The sequence below is a fragment of the Triticum aestivum genome, chromosome 4D (assembly GCF_018294505.1).
Source record: "Triticum aestivum cultivar Chinese Spring chromosome 4D, IWGSC CS RefSeq v2.1, whole genome shotgun sequence".
Lineage (NCBI taxonomy): Eukaryota > Viridiplantae > Streptophyta > Magnoliopsida > Poales > Poaceae > Triticum > Triticum aestivum.
The window spans coordinates 452,463,928-452,476,796 of record NC_057805.1 but is presented as its reverse complement, the minus strand read 5'-3'; the positions used below and the strand labels follow the sequence as shown (position 1 = coordinate 452,476,796).

The 12,869-nt window shown below is 39.7% G+C and overlaps 1 long non-coding RNA gene across 1 annotated transcript; it reads left to right on the top strand.

Annotated features, from left to right (window-relative positions):
- Window positions 1-2,191: 2,191 nt before the first annotated feature.
- On the top strand, window positions 2,192-3,440 carry LOC123100278 (uncharacterized). The gene is made up of 2 exons (XR_006448382.1): window positions 2,192-2,272; window positions 3,194-3,440. It is a non-coding gene; the product is annotated as an uncharacterized lncRNA (long non-coding RNA).
- Window positions 3,441-12,869: the final 9,429 nt, after the last annotated feature.

Below are 12,869 nucleotides of genomic sequence, written 5' to 3'. Positions count from 1 at the left end.
GACACAAAATCATGCATGAAAAAGAGCAGAGTCATTAAAGACCAAAGTCATGCCTAGGCGGATGAAAAATAAATAAAGAAAACTCTCAAGCGGTCAAACACAAAGATGAATGAACTAAAACAACAATCATCCACCCCAACTGATCTTCACATCACAAGGATAACGAAAACAATTTTCCAATAGCAATGCCTCCAAGAATGGGACGATGCTGAAGCGTTAACGTCGCCGAATCCAACCATCGAAGGCCAGATAGTGGGTTTTTACCATGAAAATCGTTGCTACTTCTTGAGCTTGTGTTGGTTTTTCCCTTGAAGAGGAAAGGGTGATGCAGGAAAGTAGAGATAAGTATTTCCTCGGTTAAGAGCCAAGGTATCAACACAGTAGGAGGAACACACAAGTCTCCAATGATAACACCTACACAAATAAACAAATACTTGCACCCAACACAATAAGGCCTCGTTTGTTTCACGTGGGTTGGAGGGGTTTTCGGGGGATTAACCCCGCAAGGCCCAGAATCCTCGCAAAACCCCGTCGGCCTGTTTGGTACGCGAGGTTACATGGGCTCAATCCACTCGCTTCCCCTTCGATCCACGTCTTCCCACGCGCTTCAGAACCCTCGAGGGGGGCTCGAGGATTTGGAGACGCCGCCGCTCGACTCATGAAGACGGCGCCGCCGCCCGACTCCTCTCCAAGACTCCGCCGCCCGGCGCCTCTCCAAGACGCCGCCGCCCGATGCCTCGACGCCGGCGTACCTCCTCTGGCGTACTGGACTTCTCTCCAGTGGCAAGTCCTCGCCTCCCCTCTTTTCCTCTCTTCGTCTAGGGTTTGTCATCGGCCATGGCTGCTGCCTCTTCCTCCCCGGCAACACGGTCTCCGAGGTGCTTGATCCCCTCCTCGTCCAAACCGGCTGTCACCAAGTCATGGGCGACGATGTAGGGCTCAGTGCCGGAGTTGCCGGACTTGTATTAAAGGTGGAGCAACACGGAGCAGCGTCCACATCCTCTGCCTCTGCTGCTGCTGTGCAATTCCCTTGCATCTGCATCTGCTCTTGAATTCTTGATGCTGCTGCATGCCACTGCTGCTACTTGCTGCTTGCTGTTGCTGTACAAACAGTGTAAAATGAGTCAACCTGCTGCTTCACCAAGTTGTGGGCTCGATGCTGGAGTTGCCGGACTTGTAGTACAGGTGGAGCAGCACGGACCAGCGGCCTGGCACCTGCAGCCCGGCGTGGTAGCCCTGAATGGCCACGGTGTGCGGCTCGTTCACCCTGTTGCTTATAGTTATAGTACCAACACTTGGATTAGTGAGGGAGAGAAACCTTGGATTCTTCCCTGTTGAGTGCACACCGGTAGCAATGACTTTGCTCAGTCCTTGTGGTTCTGAAACTCGAGATCTTAATTCAGAGACTATCTTCTTGGATGCTACCTCTGATGCACCATCCAACTCATGGCGTTTCAAATTGTTCAAGAGGCAAATTTATCATCCATGTTTCCTGCAGGTTGACACAACCAGCTTCAGTAATCCCATGGCTCCTATCATTGTTCTCCATTTGGTCCGTTCTTGTTTCTTCTATCATTAATTGGCTGTTAGTTTGCTCTTTTGGGAAGGAAATGCCATCCTGCTTACATCGTGGACATCACCAGACCAATGAAATTAAAATATAAATGGTAGCATCCATTCTTTCTAACTGAGGCCAGTCAAGATCACATGATGCCAACCACTTGCCAAGCTTAGCAGCTCACTAATTAAGGCTCTTCGTCAATCAAGAGGCAGAGTCAGGATCACATAAATCTGGAGAGATTTTCTGCTGAGTATTGAATATCTGAGTTGTTGTTGTTGTTGTTGAACTGAATATTTTAAAACGGAAAAAGCTATCACTACTGTTTCTTTTTCTTATAATTCCTTGTCACTATATCGTTTGGTTAGGATGTTGCTGTTGTGCACCTCTGTGTGCTAGTTTATCTTGTCGGTTGTATAAAAAAAGTGGTCTGCAATTGAATCAAATATGCATACTGTTTTTTTAACTAAGCAGAACATATTTCAGTTTAGTATTGATCTTCCTAGTTTAATTGCCGAGGTTCATTCCTGCAATATATGCACTATCGCCTGTATTTTCTTCTATTTTTCAGAACCTAATTCTCACGTACAATATTTTCTTGTCAAGGTGGTTTACTAATATTAATCATCTGCAGGCTGCAGCAAAGAATAGGATGCGTTTTACACATATTGCAGTCTGATAGTGCCATGTCCAATACATACAATTAATCATTCGGTGGGTTGATTCGTTAGTAATATTTTGTTGTTTCCTGATGCTTTAGTATTGCCTCATTTTGTTTAACTGGTTTTAGTTTCTGTTACATGGGAGAAAAAATATAAATGACTTGTTTCTATCTATCTACCTCCCTGTCAAGTTGATACATTACCTATCTACCTTTAATTGAATGTTTTGTTTTCAAAATCTGAACAATCTGAATAATTTGTTTTGGGACAACCAACTCGCTAGTTGTTTCATTTGTTGGCTGGTTGGATGTAAGAACTGAATGTGTTGCTTTTGCTTCAGAAGGACTAGCACTCCAGTTAGGCGTGGCAAAATTTATATCCAACTCCGTGGCAAAAAAAGTGAACATGTTTTTCTTATGATACATGAAGCCCCTAGCCAGCAAGGAAATAGTCCACATTGCGAGCTTCATTGAATAGTTGTTTGAATTTGAAGGAAATAAACATACATACATCCAGGGCAATATTTCATTGCGAGCTTTTAACACATTCTAAGAATTTTAGAAGTGCAGACGTATTCTAGTTGGTTTCAAATGTGCTTTGCTTCACTTCGGAAGATGCAAGTTGGTTGAATTTTAACTCTGCGATCTGCTTGAGATTTTTTGTTTGTTTGTTATGAACCTTGTGCTTCTACATTTGACGATTTCGTTGAATTCACCATTGACCTAGGTCTTGGTTTAATTCCATCATCATGTTGTACATGTGTACTACTTTTTCTGTTTAATTCTTTTGATCTGATGTTTGGGTGCCAACAAATAACAGGAGATGTACAGACTAAGGACGAAAAGTTTTTATTCGACCAGATAGGGTCACTTCACACTGAATTTTGTTTTCAGCGGCAAGATTGTAGTGCGGGCTTTAATATCATTTACTCAAAATACATCTAACCCTTGGACCAATTCATCTGTTTTTATAGGGACCTGATCTCGCGGAAGACGGGTGACCACTTTGCTGCCACAAGTCTCCTTCACACCGTGTAGCCCGCAAACATGTCTCGAAGCATTTGCCGATCAAATTTATGTTTTAATGAACCGTTACTTTCGTTGATCGAACATCTCGTATTTTCCATTTGGACCGTGGCATGTATGCATGTAACATTTTCATTTTGAACAGTTGATAGTACATGCAACAGATTATATGAGCCTTTTTGTTATTTTGCGTAATCTAGTTGCACCATTGTTGCAAGTACATTTCTTCTATGAGCTTTTGAAGCTTTTGAAGTTGTAAAAATTGCATCTTTAATTATAGTATACTAATTTTGCAAACCCTCTGTATCAATCCCTGTGTAGCAAATAGAAGGGGTATGTGAGGGGTTTGGAGATTGGGAGGATTTGAGAGGATTGGGTGGAAGAGAGGGATTCACCAAATCCTCCCAAATCCCCTCCTCCCAAAACCTCTCAAATACTCTTCTACCAAATGAGGCCTAAAGGGCTTGTCAATCCCTTCAAGGTTACTTGCAAGGATGAGATCTGATAGAGATAGGTATAAAAAGATAAGTAAAAGTGCAAAATAAAGTAAAGGTAAATAAATTGCAGCATGATATTTTGGTTTTTTGGTTTTATAGATCTGAAATAAAATGATAGAAATAGACCTTGGGGCCATAGTTTTCACTAGAGGCTTCTCTCTTGAAAGAACACATCAGGTGGGTAAACAAATTATTGTTGAGAAATTTATAGAAAAGTGAATAATTATGACGATATCTAAGGCAATATGATCATGAATATAGGCATCATGTCTGTGACAAGTAGACCGACTCCTGCCTGCATCTACTACTATTAATCCACACATCGACCGCTATCAAGCATGCATCTAGTGTATTAAGTTAAAAAGAACGGAGTAACGCCTTAAGCAAGATGGAATGATGTAGAGGGAAAGATCCAATCAATATGAACAAACCTCATCTTTTTATCCTTAATGGTAAAAATACAATACGTGCCATGTCCCTTTCTGTCACTGGGAATAAGCACCGTAAGATTGAACCCATTACCAAGCACCTCTCCCATGGCGAGAAAAATCAATCTAGTTGGCCAAACCAAATCAATAGATCGGAGAGAAATACAAAGCTATCTCAATCGTGCATAAAATAGTTCGGGGAAGACTCAAATAGTATTCATAGATTATCTGATCATAAACCCACAATTCATCGGATCTCAACAAACGCACCGCAAAAGAAGATTACATTGAATAGATCTCCAAGAACATCGAAGAGAACATTGTATTGAAGATCAAAGAGAGAGAAGAAGCCATCTAGCTACTAGCTATGGACCCGTAGGTCTGTGATAATGAAAGTGCAACTAATCCCCGGGTGGTTTTGGTAATTCATAACAACATATAACCCATTGAACAAATGTCCATTCAAGTTAAACATTTCAAGATGTTCAATGACTGGCATTGCATGAGATAGGGATTTGGACCCCTCAAAATGCTAAGGACTAAGATTGGCAAAAGCTCAAGACACTTCATTTATAGTTTAGTGATCCAAGATCACATTGAGTCCATAGGAAAGCCAATACTATCAAAAGGGAATGAGGTGTTGCTTAATGGTCTACTTGCTCAAGTGCTTAGTGATATTGCTCCAAAACACTTAGCCAGTTGACGACCCACAAGTGTAGGGGATCTATCGTAGTCCTTTCGATAAGTAAGAGTGTCGAACCCAACGAGGAGCAGAAGGAAATGATAAGCGGTTTTCAGCAAGGTATTCTCTGCAAGAACTGAAATTATAGGTAACAGATAGTTTTGTGATAAGATAAATTGTAAAGGGTAACAAGTAACAAGTGTAAATAAAGTGCGGCAAGGTGACCCAATCCTTTTTGTAACAAAGGACAAGCCTGGACAAACTCTTATATAGAGAAAAGCGCTCCCGAGGACACATGGGAATTATCGTCAAGCTAGTTTTCATCACGTTCATATGTTTCGCGTTCGCTACTTTGATAATTTGATATGTGGGTGGACCGGTGCTTGGGTGCTGTCCTTACTTGGACAAACATCCCACTTATGATTAACTCCTATTGCAAGCATCCACAACTACAAAAGAAGTATTAAGGTAAACCTAACCATAGCATGAAACATATGGATCCAAATCAGCCCCTTACGAAGCAACGCATAAACTAGGGTATAAGCTTCTGTCACTCTAGCAACCCATCATCTACTTATTACTTCCCAATGCCTTCCTCTAGGCCCAACCAATGGTGAAGTGTCATGTAGTCGACGTTCACATGACACCAGTAGAGGAGAGACAACATACATCTCATCAAAATATCGAACGAATACCAAATTCACATGACTACTAATAGCAAGACTTCTCCCATGTCCTCAGGAACAAACGTAACTACTCACAAAGCACATTCATGTTCATAATCAGAGGGGTATTAATATGCATAATGGATCTGAACATATGATCTTCCACCAAGTAAACCAACTAGCATCAACTACAAGGAGTAATCAACACTACTAGCAACCTACAGGTACCAATCTCAGACTTAGAGGCAAGGATTGGATACAAGAGATGAACTAGGGTTTTAGAGGAGATGGTGCTGGTGAAGATGTTGATGAAGATGGACCCCCTCCCGATGAGAGGATCGTTCGTGATGACGATGGCGATGATTTCCCCCTCCCGGAGGGAAGTGTCCCCGGCAGAACAGCTCCGCCACAACCCTATATTGGTTCCGCCAAGGTTCCGCCTCGTGGCGGCGCAGTCTCGTCCCGAATGCTTGCTTATGATTTTTTCTCAGACGAAAGACTTCATATAGCAGAAGATGGGCACCGGAGGGCCACCGGGGGGCCCACGAGGCAGGGGGCGCGCCCAGGGGGGTAGGGCGCGCCCCCACCCTCGTGGCCAGGGTGTGGGCCCCCTCTAGTATTTTCTTCGCCCAGTATTTTTTATTATTTCCAAAAATAACTTTCGTGGAGTTTCAAGACTTTTGGAGTTGTGTAGAATAGGTCTCTAATATTTGCTCCTTTTCCAGCCCAGAATTCCAACTGCCGGCATTCTCCCTCTTTATGTAAACCTTGTAAAATAAGAGAGAACAGGCATAAGTATTGTGACATAATGTGTAATAACAGCCCATAATGCAATAAATATCGATATAAAAGCATGATGCAAAATGGACGTATCAACTCCCCCAAGCTTAGACCTTGCTTGTCCTCAAGCGGAAGCCGATAACGATAAATATGTCCACATGTTTAGAGATAGAGGTGTCGATAAAATAAAATACGGACATGAGGGCATCATGATCATTCTTATAATAGCAACATATATGGATATTGTCATATTATTTCTTATGATAAAGTAACAATCTATCCACAATGTCAAGTGTGAATTAGAAACTTCATTGAGAACTAACAAACTATAACCTCAGTCATTGAAGCAATTGCAATTTATCATAACATCAGAAAGAGTCAATATAAGAGCTTTTCAGCAAGTCCACATACTCAACTATCATTTAGTCTTTCACAATTGCTAACACTCACGCTATACTTGTGGTTACGGAGTTTTAATCGGACACAGAGAAAGACAGGGGCTTATAGTTTCGCCTCCCGACCTTTTACCTCAAGGGTAATGTCAGCAATAATAGTTCATGCTAACTTACATCCAATTAGATATATATATTCAGGATCTTTCCAACACAATGTGCCTGCCAAAGGATAAAATATAAAAAGGAAAGGTGAAGATCACCATGACTCTTGCATAAGGTAGAAGATAAAAGTAAAAGATAGGCTCTTTGCAGAGGGAAGCAGAGGTTATCATGCGCTTTCAGGGTTGGATGCACAAAATCTTAATGCGAAAGAACGTCACTTTATATTGCCACTTGTGATATGGACCTTTATTATGCAGTCCATCGCTTTTATTTCTTCCACATCATAAGATCGTATAAAGCTTATTTTCTCCCACACTAATGTGTCATACATATTTAGAGAGCAATTTTATTGCTTGCACCGATGACAACTTACTTGAAGGATCTTACTCAATCCATAGGTAGATATGCTGGACTCTCATGGCAAAACTGGTTTTAAGGGTATTTGGAAGCACAAGTAGTATTTCTACTTGGTGCAAAGAATTGACTAGCATGAGGGAGAAAGGCAAACTCAACATGTTGGATGATCCATGACAATATACTTTATTTCAGATGTAAGAAAACATAACCCATTACGTTGTCTTCCTTGTCCAACATCAACTCTTTAGCATGTCATATTTTAATGAGTGCTCACAATCATAAAAGATGTTCAAGATAGTATATTTATATGTGTAAACCTCTCGTTCTTTATTACTTCCTATTAATTGCAACGATGACCAAAACTATGTTTGTTAACCATCAACAACTTTTAATCATCATACTCTTTATATGTGAAGTCATTACTCTCCATAAGATCAATATGATCTCTTTATTTCTTTTTATTCTTTTTATTCTTTTATTCCCTCAAGATCATAGCAAAAAAAATAATCAAGCCCCTGACTCAATACTAATCTTTATTATATATAACTCACGGACTCGATTACATAGAGGGATCATAAAGCAAAACTCGAAACTAAATCATACTAAAAACTTTATTGTACTAGATCAAGATATTACTAAAAGGAACGAACTAAGAAAAACGGTAAAGATAGAAGTGTGATGATGATACGATACCGGGGCACCTCCCCCAAGCTTGGCAGTTGCCAAGGGGACTGCCCATACCCATGTGATTATATCTCCTTCTTTGGATGTGAAGATGTGATATCCTTGGCTATGATACCCCTCAGGATACGATTCCCCTCCTCGAGCTTGTTGACTTGCCGCTTAAGATCCATTATTTCCTTACGGAGCTTACCCGTGACAGTTAAGGCTCCTTGCAACCATGGACGCTACATAGCTGCAGGAGAACAAGTAACACTCCTTTTCATATTTTCATAAGAGAGAAATTTAACATTGGAGGGGATGACCGAGTTTGGGATAGTTGAGCTCTGTAGTTCCCCCATCATGAATCCTGCCCAGAAACGGGAAGTAACTTCTTGATCCTCCTCCATGGCATCTATCCTTTTCAAGTCAGCTTCCATCTCTTCCTCCATTGAGGGCCCAAAGTGATAGGCATCGCTGTTTGCCTCTGGACTTGGTGCCGGATGGGACAACCGACTCTCCCCGACTGACTCTTGAGAAGACATCTAGCTCTAATCTGCGGCAGAAACAGCTCAAAACAAAAACAGAGGACAATTGCATGATACGATGGTCAAAACCTTTGGGATATTATATAATGAATTTTTACCGACCAAAAGAAGTATCATGCAAGAAAACGGAGTCCGGAGAGCATACGAGGTGCCCACGAGGTAGGGAGGCGCGCCCAGGGGGGTAGGGCGCGCCTCCCACCCTCGTGGAAGCCTCGTGTCCTTCCCAGACTGCTTCTTATTTTCCTATTTTTTCTAAATATTCAAAAATGGAGAAAAATTTGCCATTAGAACTGTTTTGGAGTCGGTTTACTTATCGTACCACGTACCTATTCCATTTCAGAGTCTGAAGCTTTCTGGAAAGTGTCCCTTATGTATTCCTCCAGTGTTACGGTTTCAATAACATTAGTTTCAACATTTATAGGATTACCTGAGATATAATGTTTGATTCTTTGACCGTTCACCACCTTTGCATTTGTGCCTTCGAAGTTGTTGATTTTTATGGCACCGGAACGATAGACCTCCTTGATAACGTAAGGGCCTTCCCATTTAGAGAGAAGTTTTCCTGCAAAAAATCTTAAACGAGAGTTGTATAATAATACATAATCACCTACATTAAACTCACGCTTTTGTATCGTTTTGTCATGCCATCTTTTAACTTTTTCTTTAAACAACTTGGCATTCTCATAGGCTTGGGTTCTCCATTCATCAAGTGAGCTTATGTCAAATAGCCTCTTCTCACCGGCAAGTTTGAAATCATAGTTGAGCTCTTTAATAGCCCAATATGCCTTATGTTCTAGCTCGAGAGGTAAGTGACATGCTTTTCCATAAACCATTTATACGGAGACATACCCATAGGATTTTTATATGCAGTTCTATAGGCCCATAATGCATCATCAAGTTTCTTGGACCAATTCTTTCTAGATCTATTAACATTCTTTTGCAAAATTAATTTGAGCTCTCTATTACTCAATTCTACTTGACCACTAGACTGTGGGTGATAAGGAGATGCAATTCTATGATTAACATCATACTTAGCAAGCATTTTACGAAAAGCACCATGAATAAAATGTGAACCACCATCAGTCATTAAATATCTAGGGACTCCAAACCTCGGAAAAATAACTTCTTTAAGCATGTTAATAGAGGTGTTATGATCAACACTACTAGTTGGAATAGCTTCTACCCACTTAGTAACATAATCAACAACAACTAAAATATGTGTATACCCATTAGAGGAAGTAAAAGGTCCCATATAATCAAAGCCCCAAACGTCAAATGGTTCAATAACAAGTGAATAATTCATAGGCATTTCTTGACGTCTACTAATGTTACCAATTCTTTGACATTCATCACAAGATAAGACAAACTTACGAGCATCCTTGAAGAGAGTAGGCCAATAAAAACCGGATTGCAATACCTTATGTGCAGTTCTATCTCTAGCGTGGTGCCCTCCATAACCCTCGGAGTGACACTTGCGCAGGATCTGTTCCTGTTCATGCTCAGGTACACAACGCCTAATAAAACCATCTACTCCTTCTTTATAAAGATGTGGGTCATCCCAGAAGTAATGTCTTAAATCATAGAAAAACGTTTGCTTTTGCTAGTATGTGAAACTAGGTGGTACAAATTTACCAACAATGTAATTAGCATAATCAGCATACCATGGAGCAGTACGAGAAGCATTTATGACATTTAATTGTTCATCAGGAAAGCTATCATCAATAGGTAGTGGGTCATCAAGAACATTTTCTAACCTAGACAAGTTATCTGCAACGGGGTTCTCAGCTCCCTTTCTATCAATAATATGTAAATCAAATTCTTGTAGCAAGAGAACCCATCTAATAAGTCTAGGTTTAGCATCTTTCTTTTCCATAAGGTATTTAATAGCAGCATGATCAGTGTGAATAGTTACTTTAGAATCAACAATATAAGGTCTGAACTTATCACAAGCAAATACAACTGCTAAGAATTTTTTCAGTAGTAGCATAATTTCTCTGGGCATCGTTGAGAGTTTTACTAGCATATTGGATAACATTTAATTTCTTATCAACTCTTTGCCCTATAACAGCACCTACAGCATAATCGCTAGCATCACACATAATTTCAAAAGGTAAATTCCAATTAGGTGGCTGAACGATAGGTGCAGAGATTAATGCTTTCTTAAGTATTTCAAATGCTTCTACACAATCATCATAAAAAACAAAAGGTATATCTTTTTGTAAGAGAATAGTCAGAGGCCGAGAAATTTTTGAGAAGTCCTTAATGAACCTCCTATAAAAACCGGCATGACCAAGGAAACTTCTTATACCTCTAATGTCCTTAGGACACGGCATCTTTTCAATAGCATCAACTTTAGCTTTATCAACTTCAATACCTCTTTCAGAAATTTTATGCCCCAAAACAATGCCTTCATTAACCATAAAGTGGCACTTATCCCAATTCAAGACAAGATTAGTTTCTTCACATCTCTGCAAAACTCGATCAAGGTTGCTCAAGCAATCATCAAAAGAGGATCCATAAACGGAGAAATCGTCCATGAAAACCTCACATATCTTTTCACAAAAGTCAGAAAATATAGCCATCATGCATCTTTGAAAGGTAGCAGGTGCATTACATAAACCAAAAGGCATACGTCTATAAGCAAAAGTACCGAAAGGGCAAGTAAAAGTGGTCTTTGCTTGATCATCAGCTGACACAGGTATTTGAGAGAAACCAGAGTAACCATCTAGAAAGAAAAAATGTGTATGTTTGGATAATCTTTCTAGCATTTGATCAATAAAAGGTAAGGGGTAATGATCTTTTTTAGTAGCCTTATTTAATTTGTGGAAATCAATTACCATCTTACAACCTGTAATAATTCTTTGCGGAATCAATTCATCTTTATCATTAGGAACGACAATAATACCTCCCTTCTTAGGGACACAATGGACATGACTTACCCACTGACTATCAACAACAGGATAAATTATACCTGCCTCAAGGAGCTTTAGTATTTCCTTTCTTACCACTTCTTTCATCTTAGGATTCAGCCATCGTTGATGATCAATAACTGGTTTGGCATCTTTCTCCAAATTTATTTTGTGTTGGCATAGAGTGGGACTAATGCCCTTAAGATCATCAAGAGTATATCCAATAGCAGCACGATGCTTCTTCAGAGTTTTCAATAATTTTTTTTCTTCCATCTCTGAAAGGTTAGCACTAATAATAACATGATATATCTTCTTTTCATCAAGATAAGCATTTTTAAGAGTATCAGGCAACGGTTTAAGCTCAAACACGGGATCACCCTTGGGTGGAGGAGGATCCCCTAGGATTTCAACAGGCAAATTGTGTTTTGGAATAGGTCCCTGTTTAAAGAATACTTCATCTATTTCCCTTCTTTCATTCATAAACATATCATTTTCATGGTCTAGCAAATATTGTTCTAAAGGATCACTAGGAGGTACGGCAATAGAAGCAAGACCAATAATTTCATCTTTACTAGGCAATTCCTCATCACGAGGTTGTCTACGAAATTTAGAAAAATTAAACTCAAGACATATCATCCAAACCAATAGTAACAACATCCTTCTTGCAATCTATCTTAGCATTAACAGTATTCAAGAAGGGTCTACCAAATATAATGGGACAAAAGCTATCTTGAGGGGAACCAAGAACAAGGAAATCATCAGGATATTTAGCTTTCCCACACAAGACCTCAACATCTCTAACAATCCCAATTGGTGAAATAGTATCTCTATTGGCAAGCTTAATGGTGACATCAATTTCTTCTAACTCAGCAGGTGCAATATCATGCATAATTTCTTGATATAAAGAAATAGGTATTGCACTAGCACCCATATCACATAAGCCATGATAATAATCTCATATTTTAACAGAAATAACAGGCATGCCTACTACAGGTCTATGTTTATCTTTAGCACTAGGTTTAGCAATTCTAGCAGTCTCATCACAGAAGTAAATAACATGCCCATCGATATTATCAGCCAAGAGATCTTTAACAATAGCAATATTAGGTTCAACCTTAACTTGCTCAGGAGGTGTATAAGTTCTAATATTACTTTTACGAACCACAGTTGAAGCTTTAGCATGATCCTTTATCCTAACAGGAAAAGGTTGTTTCTCAACATAAGTAGTAGGAACAATAGGATCATTATAAGTGATAGTCTTTTCTTCAACTTTAATAGGTTCAACTACTTTTACTTCTATGGGAGGATGATATTTAAACCACTTCTCCTTAGGGAGATCAACATGAGTAGCAAAGGATTCACAAAAAGAAGCTACTATCTCAGAGTCAAGTCCTTATTTAGTGCTAAATTTACGGAAAACATCGGTGTCCATAAAAGATTTAACACAATCAAACTTAGGTGTTATACCTGACTCCTTACCTTCATCGAGATCCCAATCTTTAGAGTTGCGTTTAATTCTTTCCAATAAATCCCATTTGAAT